This window comes from Corythoichthys intestinalis, chromosome 10 (assembly GCF_030265065.1).
Source record: "Corythoichthys intestinalis isolate RoL2023-P3 chromosome 10, ASM3026506v1, whole genome shotgun sequence".
In the NCBI taxonomy this organism is placed as follows: domain Eukaryota; kingdom Metazoa; phylum Chordata; class Actinopteri; order Syngnathiformes; family Syngnathidae; genus Corythoichthys; species Corythoichthys intestinalis.
Window position 1 is genome coordinate 50837145 of NC_080404.1, and position 18508 is coordinate 50855652.

Genomic DNA, 18508 nt, shown 5'->3' on the forward strand with positions numbered 1-18508 from the left:
CATTTCATTCATTTTGTTGTTTGTTTTCTTGCTTTACAACTTTTATATATATATATATATATAGGAAAGTCAATAACATGCAATGACACTTTTCGGCCACCAGAGGGGAGGCTGGGCGCCCCCTTAAACTCCGCTTATGAACAGAACGCGTCATGTTAATAAAGTTAAAATTAAGAGAATGTGTGGTACAATAAGGTACTGTCAACGCAGCTTAAAAAAAAAAAAAAACGACGAGAGACAATGGCGGACATGACCCCTGCGACGTATGGTCGAAATCGCGGAAGTCGAGTCTGTCGTAACCCGGATAGTACTTGTACTTCGTTACTGTACTTAAGTACATTTTTGTGTATTTTGACTTTACTTGAGTACAAATATGAAGTACGTTTTACTTTAACTTCACTACATTTTACATTTTACTTTTCAAATTGTCGCCTGCTTTACACGTTACTTTTGTCTATTTGCTTTTCTCTCATTGTGAAATGAAAGTTTCATTATTCATGCCTCCGGTGCAGTCGATAAGGCCCGTGCAACTATACCGTAATGAAGCACTAGAGGCAGCAACACGAGTACAAGCAAGATTAGAAAGATGAACAATATATTGACCATTAACTCATTTGCTCCCAAAAACTTATTAACTTATATTTTTAATTGTTTCAGTGTCCCAAAGACGTATAACGTTTTTTTTTTTTCACAAGAGACATCTCTGGGTTCTGATTCACCTTAGCTCCAATGCACAATGCTGAAAATCCATTTTAAAGCAATAAAACTGGCCAATGGAGGGCAGTAGCGATTCAGTGGAACGAACGGGCCGCATGGCTGGGGCGCCCGCGGAAGACGACCGAACGGACGTCCAGGATGCCAGGCGGCGGACGACCGAGCAGAGCAACCGGGACCACCAGTGCAGCGGACGATGCCGTTGAGTCCGTGCTGCTCGCCGAGCAGGGCCCGCGCCGCAGTGCTTGGTCGCTCCAGTCCCCCGCACCCTCCAGTGTCCCACACGGAAACGCGCACAGCAAAACCAATTCCCCCCCAGGAACACAAATTCCCCAGGCGAACTCTGCCACGAGGCAGTGGTCACCTCAAAAGAAAGACTCAAAAAAATCCATCTTTATGAGACAGGTGGCGATGAGGGAAAAGTTTATTTAAGTCATCTCTCAGTTATGTGTAAAAAAATTGTTACTTTGCTATCAAAAGCTCTATTTGTCTTGTTGTTTATGTTATTTTGTAAAAGGAAAACATTATTCAGATGTTTGGGATGTAACTAAAGAAAAAAATAGCTACACTGTAAAATATTAAAAGTTGACTTTACTAAAAAAAAATATGTTAAAGTCAAAGTTATGTTTGAAATGTATGCTTTCACAAAAAGCTCAATTTCTCTGTTTTTTCATCAGAAATTGGAAAATTGCTCAAATTAAGCTTATTTCTAATGCTGATTTCTAAAGAATGGAAAAAGATATGAACTAAGTTTTTTCCTGCTGAAAGAAGAGAGTCTAATCTTTCTTTTGGTGGGTTCCATGTTTATATAGCAATAGAACAGAATTTTCTGTGGGCCTTGCAAAATCAGTCAAAATCCAGTAAAACGGCCGGGAGCGAAGGGGGTTGCACTGGTGAAAATGGCTGGGAATGAATGAGTTAAAAACCAACAAGGAGAGCAGCTCGCCTTTAAATGGGTGCTGCACACTTTTGTACAGAAGGTAAGGATATGCACCTGATAGTTGCTTGCAATCTGCCATTAAGCTAAATGTTTTAGTTTTTTGAGCTTGTTAAGCTTCTGTTTACAGTGCAGTCAATATTCTTTCTTATTTTCCCACTATGCACAGTTGTGTATATTTAAAATATAAAATATGTATCACATTTTTTGCATCAGAGAAAATACTATTACCCTAATTTTCAGACTATGAGCCACTACTTTTTTCCCTCATTTTGAATCCTGTGGCTCATAGTCCAGTGCGGCTTATTTGATGATTTATTTGGGTTAATAGGTAAAACTTAATTTGACGGCGGCATCATAAGAATGTCATAAGAACGTCATAATTATGACATGACACTATCATGGGCATTACTGAATGCTGATGACGGATGTCAATATGTGACGTGGCATATTATGTCACTAACTCCATTTATGTCCAGGTCAGATTTTTTACGTCCATTCAAAAGTGAGATAATTTGCTGGATGACACTAACCGACATCTATTATAAGCATTCAATAATGCTTATGACAGTGTCATGCAATAATTATGACAGTATTATAGCACCACTATCCAGGAAAATGTTACCAAATACAACAGCCAGCAATTAATGAAACAACTGGAACAGTAACTGAAGAAATAATTATCACATAACATGAATTTTGATTGTTATTTACATCTGTAGTGCCGCAATGCATGCTAGGAGGAATGCTGGATGACAACAGTGTTGACAGCAGGTGGCAGCAGAGGTTGACTGTCTCCCCCAAGGGAGTAGTGATGGCCAAATTAAGATTTTTGAAACAATAAGGCTTTGCAGCCAATTGGTTCAAAGTTTCATGGTGGTTCATTTGGTTTCATGACAGTCTTATAATGCCCTTGTCAAATGAAGTGTTACCTGTTAATATCTTTTGGTCTAAATATCCCATAATACAATGAGGACAACTGCGGCTTATAGTCCAGTGTGGCTTATCTATGAACAAATGCAGTTTTCATGTCAAATTTGGTGACTGGCGGCTTATAGTCAGGTGCGCCTTATAGTCCAGAAATTACGGTACTTGTAAATTTTAAAGTACTTTTGTACTTAAGTAATTTTTTGCCTCTGTTTCTGTACTTTTACTTAAGTAAAAAAACAATTCACAACTGACAGGCATACAACACAATATTCTGTGGGTCCTGTAATCAATGACAACGCCCTAAATTAGCTAGCAATATAGGGTTGGCTACTTTTACAAGGCTGGCAGTGAGCAACTTAAAAATTTCACATTATTTGAAAATTGCCTTGAAACCTGTTATTTCTGAGGGTATGTGAATTCCCCATTCTAATTGTCATGTGTGTAATGGTAAGCACACAATGGGGGTTTCCTGTGACATTAACCTCTGAACCTGCAATCTTTGGGCCTAACGTTTGGTCTTCGGGGAGCGTCTGAGCATTTATATATGGTCATGCCGCTGTCAAAGAGCTGTGGACAAAGATGACTCCTGAGGGTGCCTTTCTTGTCCACCCACTCATCTCTTTGCTCTAAGACTTTCAGTCCTCCCACCAATGTCTGCTTTTTCTATATCGGCATTCTCACATACTCACCCTTACAGGCCATAAAAACACTTTTCAAGCACAAGTGTGTGTCTGATCACTCTGGACAAGGGCATAATTGCGGTCATGTGATACCGAGGATGAACTGTGGCTAACATTAAGCTTGTAAACTATTTCCCAATGTCATAGTTTGGCAGGAATATGCAAATTCATTGGCTTTGAGCTCTTCTGATTGTGAATGCATTTCCAGATTTTTTGCACCGCAGAGCAGTTCTCATGTCTGAATTGCAAAGCAACATGTGGCTCTTCCATCGCTAAGGCCTGACTGCCAATGTGAACAGTGTCTTGAAATAGTAACAGTGCGTCACTCATCACGTCGTGTCTTGAGTAACCAGCGAGTCAGCACTAATTTGTCAGCTCCAGCACATTGCACACCTGTTGTGCTTCATAACCAATAGGACCATTCCCAAATGATTGCTTAAAAAGGGTTAAACTTTGTTTTAACCTTTTAACAACCAACTTAAAAAAAAAAACGTCCAAAACAATGTTCAAATACAAGACGAGAGGTCACGAAGTGTAAGCAAAGCATTATAATAGTGAAAATAGTTTGTGTGTGGGGGAGGTACTTAAAAAAAAAATTTAACTTAATGAACAACGACTAAGTTTTCTGTAAACACAAAAGTATTCGACAAACCCATACAATTTTGTCAATTGAAATCCAAAAATCCACTAGCTTAATGCTTACAAATACAGGTAGTCCCTGGGTTACGATGTACTCGACGTACACGATTTCTCCTTTTTTTCTTTTTGTCCCATGAACAGTACCTTATTCGACCTAACAGTATCTTATTTTTTACTTTACTTTATCATTATGACTTGTTCTGTCCTTAATCAATATGAAGTTTTTCAGTTTTACACACAGAAAACAAGGCAATTGTGCATTTTGAAGCTTTTTACTTACCCCACATTTGAAAATTTGAAAAACTGTAGCACACATTTGTACACTTATGTTCAAAACTACATGCATTTTCACAATAAAACACTTGATACGAAACAATTGGTGTTCAAACACCCATCTAGTCTCATCAAGAAGTAAATTTCATTGATTAAATTAGCCTAATTTGTCGAGCAAAAGTCCAATAGCTTAAATGCTCGAATGCTAACGTATTTACATTTCTCATTGCAAATCGCTCACACATAACTCCAGAAACTGTAGCTGTAAACTTACAAATGCATACACAGACATATATTAGCTGAAACAACTTACACCCTTATGTGGGCCAAACCAGAGCGCAGCTATCTTCAGTAGGGCCGAGAATCAAAAGTAGTATTTGCCATATGGCAAAATGGATTTTGCCATGTGGCATTTTTTTTGACATGTGGCAAAATGGATTTTGCCTTGTAGCATTTTTTTGCCATGTGGCAAAACTGATTTTGCCATGTGGCTTTTTTTTTTTTTTTTTTTTGGCAATGTGCAAAAATGAATTTTGACATGGCATTTTTTTGGTATGTGGCAAAATGGATTTTGGTTTGTGGCATTATTTTTTTGGGTAGAAAAGCACAGTTTTTCTGCCATTTGATATGAATGGAAAATCTGGACGTGCAAAGCCACTAATGCCATAGCCCGACTTGGTTGCCAGTTGAATGTCAATGCGCTGTAATGCTAAGTGTATGGTCAAAAATCACAGCCACACATGTTTTTTAATATGCTATTTAATATGAATGGAAAATTTGGACGTGCATAGCCATCAATGGCATGGACGTGCATGGCCTGCAAACTGCCATACATCCCAAAAAATGCCACATACCAAAAAAAAACAAACAAACAAAAAATGCCACAAAGCAAAATCCATTTTGCCACATACCAAAAAACTCCCAGATGTCGAAACACATTTTGCCACATGGCCAAAAAAAAAAAAAAAAAATGCCCCAAGGCAAAATCAATATTGGCACTTGTCAAAAAAAATCCACATGGCAAAATCCATTTTGCCACATGGCAAAAAAAAAAAATGCCACATGGCAAAATCTATTTTGCTACATGGGAAAAAAATGCCACTTGTCAAAATCCATTTTGCCACATGGCAAAAATCAATATTGGCACTTGTCAAAAAATGCCACATGGCAAAATCCATTTTGCCACATGGCAAAAAAAAATGCCACATATCAAAATCCATTTTGTCACATGGCATAAAATATGCCACATGTCAAAATCCATTTTGCCACATGGCAAAAAAATACCATATGGCACAGAAAAAATGCCACATGGCAAAATCCGTTTTGCCAAGTAGCAAAAACCAATTTTTGTTCTAGCTGTCTCTCGCTATCTTTTATCCATGTCAGACGTCTGAGTCTGCTTCTCAGTCATACAAGGCGACAGGCCAGCCAGACCCAACGCTGCCACTAGAGGGCAGTGTATCATCCATCATTTAACAAAATACTTTTTGACTTTTCGGATTGTCATTTAGCTGAGGTACTTAAAGCAACACTAGGTAACTTTTCAGTTTTGGTCAAAACAAGCCCTACTACTGTGGGACCATTGGACTTACGAGGAAGTCCAACTCCTACATTGCTAGCATCCACTGCAGTTAACATAGGATAAGCCTTTGTATCATCAGTAGATCAAATAACAAAAAAAACAACAACTAGTAATTACTAAGTAAAAACTAAGTAATTACTAAAAAGACACCGCAAGTTTGCCGCTTTGTTTTTAAGGCAGTATTGTTGAGTGCATTTTCAGGGGTCCTTCAAAGACTCTGTCATTTAATATCTCAGTTACACTAGGCTGGAGTTTGATTAAACGTTTTGTGTGTAATGTTGTCCTGCCTTTAAAAGATTCATAGGTGAGACCCTAGCTGGCAGAAATGCATCAGTGCAATAATGTCTCTCCTCGGCACACATTTAACAAGGTGCTCCAGTAATGTCCTGACCTTCTTGCTTTTACACGTTAACTCCAGATATAAATAACACCATAAAACACATGAAGGTAACCCAGTACTCATCACCTCCCACGTAGAAGTCTTACGATTGGCCAACACCAGTCACATGCACATGCCTGTGCCCAACCAACATCCCTTGCCTTAATTACCCCAGATATTTTTATCCCAACTACTTGTTGTTGAGAGGCCTCGAGCAGAAATTGTACTAGGGGTTGAAGTCGGCTGGGGTCGGGATGGCGTGCGTCTAAGGACCGAAACCCGATAAATTGGAGGAGCCCGTGCTAATATGTGGAAAAGAATGCTAATGATGAGGTGCTAACGCGCGGCCATCACAATGGCCGGAGGCCCACAGAAAGCGGTGCAAAGGTGCCCTGTGTGGCATTGTCATTTGTCAAACTGCACTGGCTTTCTCATTTTCTTGACAATACGAATGGAACTCTGGCGGAATAAATTGCCATGCTGCGGTGTACCACAAGGTTCTTTACTAAGGCCAATTTTCTTCCCATAAATAAAGCCTCTTTTGCATTCCATTTTTAGAACATAGTCCAGCACTTTGGCTACCAGTAGAAGTGGTTAAAACCATGATATAACATGATAATATTTCAACTTTAATGCCGCTTTTTTACATGGTATATTACAAATATAGAGCAAAAAGTAATCAAAGCATAGGTGGAGTTTGACTTTGTGGCGCGGGGGTGGTCAAAACATATTTATGACCCCAAAACGCAGTGACAGCTATAAAATTAACTTATAAGATATATGCTCGGATAGTAGCTTAGCCCATGTGCGTACATACAGGCATCCAAGCTGTGTGTGTTTGCTTGCGTGTGGGTGAATGCGCGTGTTTTCTATCTTACCTAGTGGAGACGTAGACGCCGTATCCTTTTTCAGAGATCAGAATTTTTCACATACGGTTTAACAAGTCGATGGAGTTGATTCCAACTACCATTGACTCGTGCTAGCTAAGCCACTCCGGAGCCCTGAGACTAACAAAATAACTGACAAACTGCACGGAATTTGTTGAAATCAACTCCACTGACAAATGAAACGCTGCTAACTTGAAGACTAAGCCTTATTTCAGAAATTCATATCAATGCCAATAAAAAAACAATTCAAATTGACTGTGTTGCTCCTCTGGGATTCAGAGGGCAAATTAGGTGAACCAATTGGGCTTATAGTGTGACTATCTGTGATTACAGAGTAGAGGACACAAGTTGAGCTACAAGCCGTTTTTACTCCACAACAAAAGAAAAGTCATTTTTTTACAAAAAAAAATATATATATATATATATATATATATATGCCAAGACATATATATATATATATGTACATAAAAAAAGAAATGGCCTCCAAAAGTCCACTAAGTCCAAATGGGCAGAAAAAAAATTTCAACCATTCGCATACACATTTTTGAATATTTAAATACACAATAAAATGTGTACCTTGTTCTTAAATTCAACATTGGACATTCTTAATAAATCTGTATGTAACAACCGTTTTAAACATATACACAAATATTCTTAATAGATGTCTGTAACAACCGTTTTTAACATGTACCAACAGGTTTCCGCAAGGGTATGCTATATGATCAGGAGTGCACATAAGAGGTCCGCATGCGCGCATGCGTACTGGACGTAGACAAATACGCTGGCCCTCAACGACTTCCAAACGCTTTTGCGTACCGATGGCTGACCGCTGTATTTGCGGCGGACACGAGAAAATAACTTCTCAAAATTTTGAAGAGGCAGGCCACACTGAGTAATTACTTTAGTGATGGGACGAAATGAGCCGAGGTTCCGAAGCTTGTGTCGAGTAATAGGAGGGGGGTTTCCACGAAGCTTGTAGAGAGGAGCACTTCATTTCGGCAAAACCCGGAAATGATGACGCAGGAAGCCTCGCCGGCGGCCGGTGGCCGGCCGAATCTCATGAGTGCTTCGGAAGTGATCCAACGTTTGGCGCACATTGCAAAAACAGGACAGACTACGGTATAAATTGGTTGCAAAACGCAATGGCGATCGCCTGTTATCTCACATTTTGTGGATTTCGGGCTCCTGTACTTGTTACATCTGTGCGCAACAGTGCAACCAGTGCAATCTTTTTTCGAGCCTTGTCCTTTGCTTGCGATGGAACCTGCGCGAAAAGAGCGATCCTCCCCTGTATGGGAACATTTTGATTTGATTGCTTTCAATAAGGTAAGGGAGAAAAACTACTTTAATATAAATGTGAGTGTGTGTGTACCTATCTGAACCAAACATCAACAGAATGAACAATCCATTAGTGTACTGGGAGGCACAAAAGAATACCTACCCAAATTTATATAAACTGGCACTCACATTTCTCTGCACCCCAGCTTCATCTGTGCCTTGTGAAAGAATATTTTCTAAAGCTGGTGAAATATTTTCCCAAAAAAAAACATTTAAAGGCAGCCACTGTGGGAAAGCTATTATTTCTAAATAAAAATGAATAACAAATTACCCTTAGCACTTGTTGTATTTTGTTCACATACTAAATTACTAACACAAGCACATTCATATCTTTGTCTTAAGCAAATAGCCATTGAATTCTTAACAATGTTGACCTCTTGGGCTTCTAGACCACTTGATGGCGCCATAGGGTAAATGAAGCACCATGAAGCTTTGCTACATGTGCAAACCAATTGGCTGCAAAGCTTCATTGCTTCATGAGGCTTCATTTGGCCATCACTAAATTACTTCCGTGTTCCCCCACCCCCGTCAAAAGACAGCCAGATGACAGAGACGTCACCGGAGCTACCGAAAAAAAATGTGCCGTGAGATTCCCAATGTCGCCGATAAGAGCAGCGCATTTTATGTAGGGTCAAAGAATTTCAGCCATCCAAACTTTGAAAAGCACGAAAAAAACAGAGCATGTGGCAATTAAGCAAACTATCGATGTCAAACAGGACCCCACTCGCCCTATGGACAAGTGGCGGAATAAAGGTAATGAACAGCGACATGCACTGACAAACGTGTTTTTGCTCGCATTTTACAAAGCTAAACATGCACGTTCAATGAGGTCTTATGAGGAGGATATCCCACTTTTAAAAAGGCTTGGAGTTAATGTGGGAGCCGCATAATGCTCTTTATTTTGAATTGGTGCTTCTTATTTCTTTACATTTCACTTCAAAGTAATGGCAATTTTGTTGTGCCAGTTGATGTTAATCAAGCATTAATTGTTAATATAATTAATTAAAGTTAATTGGCTCTAAGTAAAGCTTGTCATAAATTTATCGTCTCTCAAGCTCAATGAGGACCAAGTCATATCTCCAGGTCCTCCTCTGAGAACCTGGGCAAAAAAATTATGTGCACCCCTGTATATGATCATCTTCCTACGCTAGGCCGTTAGCTCCGCAGGTTAGCATACAACCCCATCCCGTTTGACTCAAAAACGCTCAACTAACATCGTTTTTTTTCTTTTCACATCGTATATTATCATCCTAAACACTTCCTGACAGTGATAATATATGCTAAACAGATGGATGCAGAGTTTTCACCAACCTGTGATGACAGAGTAGAGGACACAAGTTGAGCTACAAGCCGTTTTTACTCCACAACAAAAGAAAAGTCATTTCTTCGTCTGTGGCGCCTCCGCTCTTCCCTGTTAGACCGCAACATGCGCTGTCCGCAGGCCAAAGTAGGAATTACATTTAACTAAAACGAGCTCATGTTAGAATCAATTAAAATATTTCAAAGTTAAATAATTTAACACGAAGAAAGAAAGAAAAAAAAACAGTTATGGGGGTGTTTAATTTTCTTTTTAAATTTCCAAGCCTCTACAACTGCACAATAATCAACAACACACAAATGAATTGTACGGTGAAATAAACACATTGGGGGGGGGGGCGGGCGCGGATGCGCGCGCACAACCCGGAAGTACGCCGTACACACATGCCGGCAATTTGGCCTCAAAACGTGGCAGCAACAAACAAACACGTCACGGCATAAATCTGCAACACAAATATGATATAAACAATGGTCGCCGACTAGTAGCCGTTGCAAAAGCAAAGCTACGAAACGGCCACGCACGTAGCGGCTCCAACCTATCGCTGGAACCCTCCAGAATGAAGGAAAAAAACTCACGTTCATTCATGGATCCTCACAGATCGACATTCCCTCGCACATCTCCACAGGTGGCTGCACTCGGCTCGAATGGGCATTCCTGCGCATGTGACTTGAGACCAAAAAACATATGCGGATTTTAAGGGGGGGGGGGCAGGCTCCCCGGTGGCCAGAAAGTGTCACTGCATGAAATTTACTTTCATATATATATATAAACGTTGTAAAGCAATTAAACTGCAACAAAAATGAATGAAATTAAAAAATATAATGTGTCAAAATTATTTTTCAAACATATCATGTGACTACCACCTTAGACGGTCATTTGCTTTGCATATAATTAAAAAAAAAAAATTAGGGGAGGGCAATTTTATTTTTCAAATATATATATATATTTTTTTTGGGGGGGGATTGACACAACTTTTTTGGAGATTGAATGATTGAATGACACAAATGTCCTACCCGTAATATAGCCCAGACACAAAAGGGATTGCTTCAAGCAAAGAAAAGTTTTTCAATGAAAAATGAAGAGTTCAAATGTAAAATTTTCACATCTCAAATATTTTTTCGCATTCAAAAACGTTTTCTATGATTGAAATTTTTCTTTTTTTTGATTGATTTTTCTTTTTGAAAATAATATATTTTTTGAAGCATCTTATTTTATGAATGAATAAAAAAGACAAAAACGTCCTAGCCAAAATGTGGCCCAGACACAAATCATGTTACTTCAATCAAAAAAGTTGCTTCAATCAAAAAAAAAAAAAAAAAAAAAAAAAAAAAAAAAAAATCAAAGAAAAATAGCTTTCACGTGCATTTTTCTGTGTTCCAAATTTATTTTTGCATTCAAACACTTTTTTTTTTTTTTTTATTGACACGGCTTTTTTTTTTTTTTTGGGATTGAAAATATATCTTTTGACTGAAGCAACTTTTTTTGGGATTGAATAATAAAGAGAAAACTTTACCTCCAAATGGCTCCGCCCAGGGGATACAATTTTTGGCTGGGGTAACTACATTGGCACGACACCGGCGGGCGTACCATATTCAATGGATGACGATCTTGGTGAAAAGTATTGCCTAAGCAGCCTGATTTAGAATTCCCCTCAAGAATGATGGGAAACAAAAAACGCTCATTGTCAACATATTATTATAAATTTTCTTGTAAATTAATTTTATGTCTGACACTGCGTTTCGGGGTCATCAACATGCTGTGTCCCCCCTGCCCTAAAAGTCAAACTCCACCTATGCCAAAACAGGAAGAACTATGAGCGGTTACCATGGAAATGAACACATAGCGGTAACCTTTCTAACATTTTCTATTCAAAATGCTCTTCGTACAGGACTACAATATTCTTCATTCTACAGACATATTATGAGACAATAATGAAATAGTAAAGCACAGACACTAAGAAACTAACTTTAATCAGATTACTGGCTTGGAAAAATGAATGCGTTAGATTACTCGTTACTAAAAGAAAATAATCAGATTACAGTAACAACACTGGTTACTACCATTAAAAATACTCAGTCCCAATTGTTACCTTCCCATTTTCAGATTATTCTTTATTAACCCCCAGATTATACTTTATTCTTGCTTTCTGGATTGTCACAATTGTCCCCTTTTCGCCTCCCTTATCACACGATACGACTGTCAGGACGGCGGCGTGTCCGACAGAGTCGTGAGCAATGCTTCTATTTTGAAACGCTCGCCTTATGAAGTGGCTCATTCGTGTTGGGTTACTGGACAAACAACCTATTGCTCGGCAGAAAATCCATTAGCTCTATCGATAAACACAGACGCATGCATTAATGCAGAAGCCTGTGCCTCCACGGTCAAGTTCAGACACTTTATTACAAACATATGTATGAAAAGGTGCGTGAAGTGAGTGAACCACGCTTGACAGGCATGGAGGTCTGGATCATTCTATTAGCTATGCTAATAAATACAGACTTTGCCTTCCTGGAATAGCTCACACAGAGTGTCACACTAAAATCCTTGTTAATTGTGTTTTATGCATTACAAATTACAATATAAAAGCATGTTTATACATTGTTTATAGCCCAATGATCAGTCATAAACTATATCAAAACTGGCAATAGGCTATACAAGGTCACATATAGGTGAGAATGATAACATTATTGATGTACAGATACCTAAAGTGCCCGTGACAGAAAAAAAGCATGTTTATTTCATATTACACGTAGTATTTTATGCTACTGAATGAAATGGACCGCTTGGATGTGTGTGGAAGCGTTCGATATATTCAATAAATTATTTGAATCCCGCGCCATGACAATGAGTGAGTTCCGGGCAGAGTCTGGATTGAGGAAGAAGACGAATGTGACATCAGCGGACTAATCATCTTCATAATACAGCCATTCCTATAGTATGCAGAAGGACTGCGGATTCATTCGATTAATTTGTTTATTTTTTTGCGTCACGACAGTCCAATGTGCTGCAGGCTTTTGTTGCTACACCAGGGAGAGTGGTGTGAGGCTCTTTGGATTTCCAATAGATCCTGTTCACAGCGAAAAATGGGCAAAACAAGTCCAACAATTTAGAGACCATTGGATGGATGACGAAGTGAGTAAACTCTACGGTATATGTATGTTATGTTATGTTGTTACGCCCTGGTCTAGGGGTTTCAGGACGCAACATGGGGTGTGCTCCTCCCATCAAACCCTCACCCAGAAAAGCCAGTGAAAACGAAAAAAAGTCAAGAGCAGTTTCTTTATTTGGCTCAGAGGGAGACAGTCGCCAAAATAACAAACAAAACAAAACAAAACTACAAAGGTCAAATTAAAGACATTTCCTTTACCTACCTCCTAGCAACAAAAACAGGAGAAAACTGTGCAAAACACAAAAAGGCATCTCCCTCCTACATTACTGCTCAACTATTTACACTATGTACAAAGATTATTCAAAACAGGAATCACTGCTGGAAACCGAACACACGAACTGGCGTTTCTGAATGCTGGTCTGGCTGGCGAGGAGGCAGAGTGCTTGTGGCAAGCTTCTTTAGTAGGCCAGAAGTCCAAACCTTGGCCAATGAGGGGTCACCAATCAGGAGTGGTTGAATCAGAAGCACTTGCACCTAATTCATTCAATCAGCCACACAACTCACGCACACACAAAGTGGAAAAAGCAGTAAAAAAAGAACAATTGACCCACAGGGTCATAACAATGTCAAATACTAGGAAAATACTAGGATTATGGCAAACATTTTAATAAGGAGGTGGCTTGAATTTTGTGGGTGACAATGCTCCATGTCCACCGAAAAGGCCACTCAGCCGACAACCGGTGGCTCGTTGCACACCATGGTCGCCGGCTGATAAAGGCGTGCCCGCCTATAAAGCGCTATCCTCGGCCTGGGCCCCGGGAGCCCCCAGCTCTCATCTCCGGTTCTCGATTGTGTTGAGACTTCCGCCGCCCTCGGTCCTTTTCGCGTGCCCACCTATAGAGCTCCGTACTCGGCTTTGGCTTGGACAACTACGCGCTCCGACGTCGGCCAGTTTGCCCACTGAGAATGCGCCATTTTCAGCGTTCATTCCCCTCTTCGTCCCCGGCGACAAGCACAACCGGCCTGCCGGGGCCGCAGCAGACCAACGGGCCGAAACCTGCTCGCCGCCAGGGGCTGGCTGATCGGTGAAGACAGTCAACCCCGCCGCTGTGTCTGACATGAGTCAGGGTAGTTTTGTGTGATTTTTCGTTTTCGAAAGGTGAGAAAGAGACTTGGAAAAGCCGCTCAGCTGGGTTTGCATGTAGCATAGCTCTCACACTCTTTTGTTTACACTTTCACCTTGTCTCCGAGTCCCTGCAGGGAATTGACAAAAGCTGGACTAACTCTGGTGGCATAAAATAACATTAGGGACGTTTAAGAAGTTTGCAGTTTTGACCATTATGCCATACCATTTTGCCCTTTCGTACTAAACAAAGACATTTTCAATATTTCATATTCCATTTAGAACAAGACTGTTGTCATGACCGTACAATTTACTTAGCAATTGGCGAAAAATACTTACAAAAAAAGAATATCCTGTAAAAATGTTGGAGTAGAGAGTTAAAAACAGTGATTGAATTTTGCTGCTCTCTGTTGCATTTTCCTTGTTCTGAATCTTCCTCTTCCATTGGGCTGATTTCTAAATCATCTGAAATCGTTACCCTGCCAACGTCATCGCCTAGATGGCGGTGCCAGAGCGCTATAATGACAGGAGTAGCTACCTCTAACAGCTAACCCTAAATCCCTAACCCTACCCCCAACCCTAAACCATAACCCTAAACGAATTTAGATTTGTTAGGTTTTGTGTTGGTTCCCTCCTAGTGTGTTCATGTGATTTCCCATTGAATTCACCTGTTGGACCTGCTCCTAGTGTATCGCCACCCTGCATCCTTCTGTGTCGCCCATCTGTTCCTCGTTGTCTCGTTACCCCTCGTCTGTGTGTGTATATAAGCTCCCAGTTTTTTTCACTCTTTGCTGCGTCATTGACTGTGTCAAAGTCAAAGTCCTGCCCAAGCCCTCGTGTACTAAACTCTCCGATAAAGTAAGTTTTTGTTTGAACATTGCCTTTTTGATCCCTAGTCCTTTTGGTTGTACTTTGTGATTTTGTTAGATATTATTAAACATTTTTTGAGTTCACTGCCACCTGCCTTACTGCGTTTTTTGTTTCCCAGCATTTGGGTCCACACCACCTGCCTGCCCCGGTTCCCTGACAATATTTAGCTAGAATTTCCATACGTTTGTTTTCTCCTTGTACAGTCGTACACCTACTTCTGAAATTAATTGGTTCTGGAAGTAGTTTCATAACTTGAAAATTCTGTAAGTAGAGAATCCGGGCTTCAACTGCCCACTGTTGAAGTGTCCTTGGGCAAGACATGGAATGCTAATTTGTTTTCAATAGGTTGTCATTGCCTTACATGACTGTGGCACCATTGGTTTATGAATGGCACAAATGTTGGCACAAGAAAATGACAAGACAAAAATGATTACATCAACATGACTTTTACTGCCAGCATATTGTAGCAAAGTATGTCTGCTAATATACCTAATTAGCAAATTAAACAAAGTGGCATTGTTCTCACAATTAATGCTAACTCCATGCTTAAATGGGACTTTTTTGCTCCTTCAGGTGGGGAATCAAACGAAAAATTGACACAGATGCACAAGTGCATGCACACACATGGCCGATCTTATCAACCACATCAGGTATGTATGAGAAAAATGACACACAAAGGCTCACTTGCCCTCTAGATAAGGAGGTACACGTTTCCAGCATTCTACTGCAGACGTATCCGATTACTAATGCGCTGCCTGAAACCCACGTGCATGCATACAAGCACACACACAATATCCCGAGGTGCAGGAACATCATCTTCCACCAGTTTGTCAGCCCGAGCGCGTCTCTCACCTCACTGTCACCTCGGCGCTGACACTTTGACCTGTTCACACCTGCTCTCGCATGAGCCTGCCGAGGCGGTGTGAAAGCTGATCACTCATCATAACATGCTCGTTATTCCACAAGTGTCAAGTATCACGGACACAATAAACACTCGCCACGCCGTGAGTAGAGACGCTGGAGGAAACAACTGCCTTAAGTGAACACGGAAAAGGCAGTCGTGCAGTGACACAGGTTGGAGACTTGCGCAACAGTCACTAATGTCAGCAGCTCTTTAAATGGCTCTATCATCTCCAATTTCGGTGTTTAAGGCCGCATTCACACAAGCACTGTTTGGTCCGTTTCAACGGAACAGTTTTCTCAGATAGTCCACTTCGTTTTGTAAATGACAATGCGCATCCGAACTCTAGTTCGGACCAAATGAACGAATTCTGGTTCGCTCAAATGTCGTTAGTCTCGGTCCACTGTAAGCGCACCCTGCTTCACTTGTGAATGCAAGTAGAGCAGGGTGCGCTTTTGCTATTTTACGTGCAGCTTCACAGTGTGTAGCTGCAATGATCCAGGCTGTGACGCTACACGCAGTGCATCCTTGGAAGCAGAAATACAGCGCGCATGCTTTCAAAATCATCGCTATCATCAAAATGATCTTATACATAGAATCAGGTTCTAATGTGGCAGGTGTGTTTTCCGTGCTGTTCCTAAACGCACCGTGTGAGCGTGGGGTGGGATACTGTCATTTTCTATGTTCTGTTGTTGTTGGCGTTGCCTACAGCTAGGGATGGGAATTGATGAGTTTTACGATTCCGATTCCATTATCGATATTGCTTAACGATTCGATTCTTTATCGATTCTCTTATCGATTCTAATTTGGACTAATGGACTGTATGAGGTTCTGGGCTCAATATGTTTTATGGTTCATTCGCCTCGGGGTGCTGGGTGTCGGTTAGAACACAAGGAGCGGAGAGTGGAGTTGAAAATCACCATTTCTTTAAGTAGTCTCATGAATATTGACTTGGCCTGTGAATACTACTTTATTATCACTAGGTGGCGATACCTTATGGTACGCTTGTTGGATGGTTACACTGTGAGCATTCATGATGTGATACTAGCTTACTTGTCGGTGTGTATCATGCGTAAAGTCCGTGACGTTGATTACACTGTTTGGTATCCATAAGAGAATCGTTAGATAATCTACCAAAGGATTCAATGGAATTGATACACGCGGATATAGAGAACCGGTTCTCGATTCCCATCCCTACCTACAGCGGACAGTAGCTGTGTTCTGTAGCACAAGTTCTAAAATAAAGGATTAAATACCTGACGAAACTGTCGACTTCCTGGTCATTGTTACTAGTATTAAGGAAACAAACACATGAACAAAAAGCTCCATTTTTCTGTTGTTTTTTCCCCAACCTTTTTTCCAGCAGGGATGGGAGGCTGATAGTTCAGTTGGCGAAGTGTGAATGCTGAACCTTTTCAACAAGTCATTTTCTAGTGTTGTCCCTGGTCCTCTCTTAGGCTAGGTTTATATCGCAAGTCTTAATGCACAATTCCGATTTTTTTTGTCATATCTGTTTTTTTGGCGCGCCCGTTCAGACTGCCTTTGTCCGTTGAGCCCGTTCAAGTATCATGCATGCGCACTAATTCTAAGTCCGAGACGCACTGAGCAACTGACCCACATGAGAAGGAGCATCAAAACAAATGACTACACATGACGCACACGCACACACATGCAGACAGTTTGCCCCGACTCCCGGCCGTGTTGGCGATCTTGAAATATTGCTTATTTGGAGCAGAGAGAAAACGAAGCATTTTCAGGCTTATCCTCAAACCATTTAGATTTTTTATGACTGTTGTCAAGCCCGCTCCTTCCCCAAAAGCCGCTGTCAAGCTAGGCGCTAACGCTAATGATGCACAGCTGCACCGCTACCGTAGTACCCTGTCTCTCTCTCGCTCTTTTCTGACATAATTGCTGCATTAATTCCGATTTTGGAGACTTGACAGTTCAGAACACTACTACACTCTGGAAAAAATTTGGTCCAGATCGGATTTAAACCACATACGAAAGTGATCCAGATCGGATGTGAAATGGTCCACTTCTATGGGACTTGTCACGTTCAGACTGTCAAGTTACCTCCTCACTCGAGTCGGGAAAAAAAAAAAAAAAAAAACGGATTTGTGTATTAAGACCTGCTGTATGAACCTAGCCTTATTCACATCTTATTTACATGATAGGGATTTCTTTGTGTCAATCGGAAACCAATCAGTCGGAACGAACCCAATTCACATGTGGGGTCCCTTAAGGGTCCATTCTTGGACCATTTTTGTTTAACATCCATATGCTTCCCCTTGCTCAGATCAAGGAACAGTATGACATCTCCCATCGCACCTATGCAGATGACACAACTTTACATTTCGGTGTCCATTTCTGTGAATGAATGTGCCAGAATCTTCTCCAACTAAATGTGGAGAATACAAAAGTGATCCTTTTTGGGCCAAAAAAGGAAAAGTCAAAGATAAACACGCACCTTGGCACAATGTCACTTACAGCTACGAATCAAGTCAGAAATCTTGGCGTAATTATTGACTCGGACCTAAAATTTGATAGCTATCCAAAGTCGTCATTAAATCTGCTTATTACTACCTAAAAGATATAGCCAGAATTAAGGGGCGTCTGACTCATCAAGACATGGAGAAACTTATGCATGCACTCATTTTCAGTAGATTGGACTATTGCAACAGCATATTTAAAAGTCTTGATAAAAAATCAGTCAGGAAGCTGCAGCTAGTACAGAAAGCTGCTGCCAGAGTCCTTACCAAAATAAGGAAAGAGGACCACATTACACTGGTTTTGAAATCGTTACACTGGCTTCCAGTGAGTCAAAGGAT

At 40.5% G+C, this 18508-nt stretch overlaps 1 long non-coding RNA gene across 1 annotated transcript in view; it reads right to left on the bottom strand.

Annotated features, from left to right (window-relative positions):
- Window positions 1–9759, bottom strand: part of LOC130923138 (uncharacterized) — a 45544-nt gene extending 35785 nt beyond the window's left edge. The window contains exon 1 of the long non-coding RNA XR_009064654.1: window positions 9671–9759. This is a non-coding gene — a long non-coding RNA (uncharacterized LOC130923138). The remainder of the gene's footprint in view (window positions 1–9670) is intronic.
- Window positions 9760–18508: the final 8749 nt, after the last annotated feature.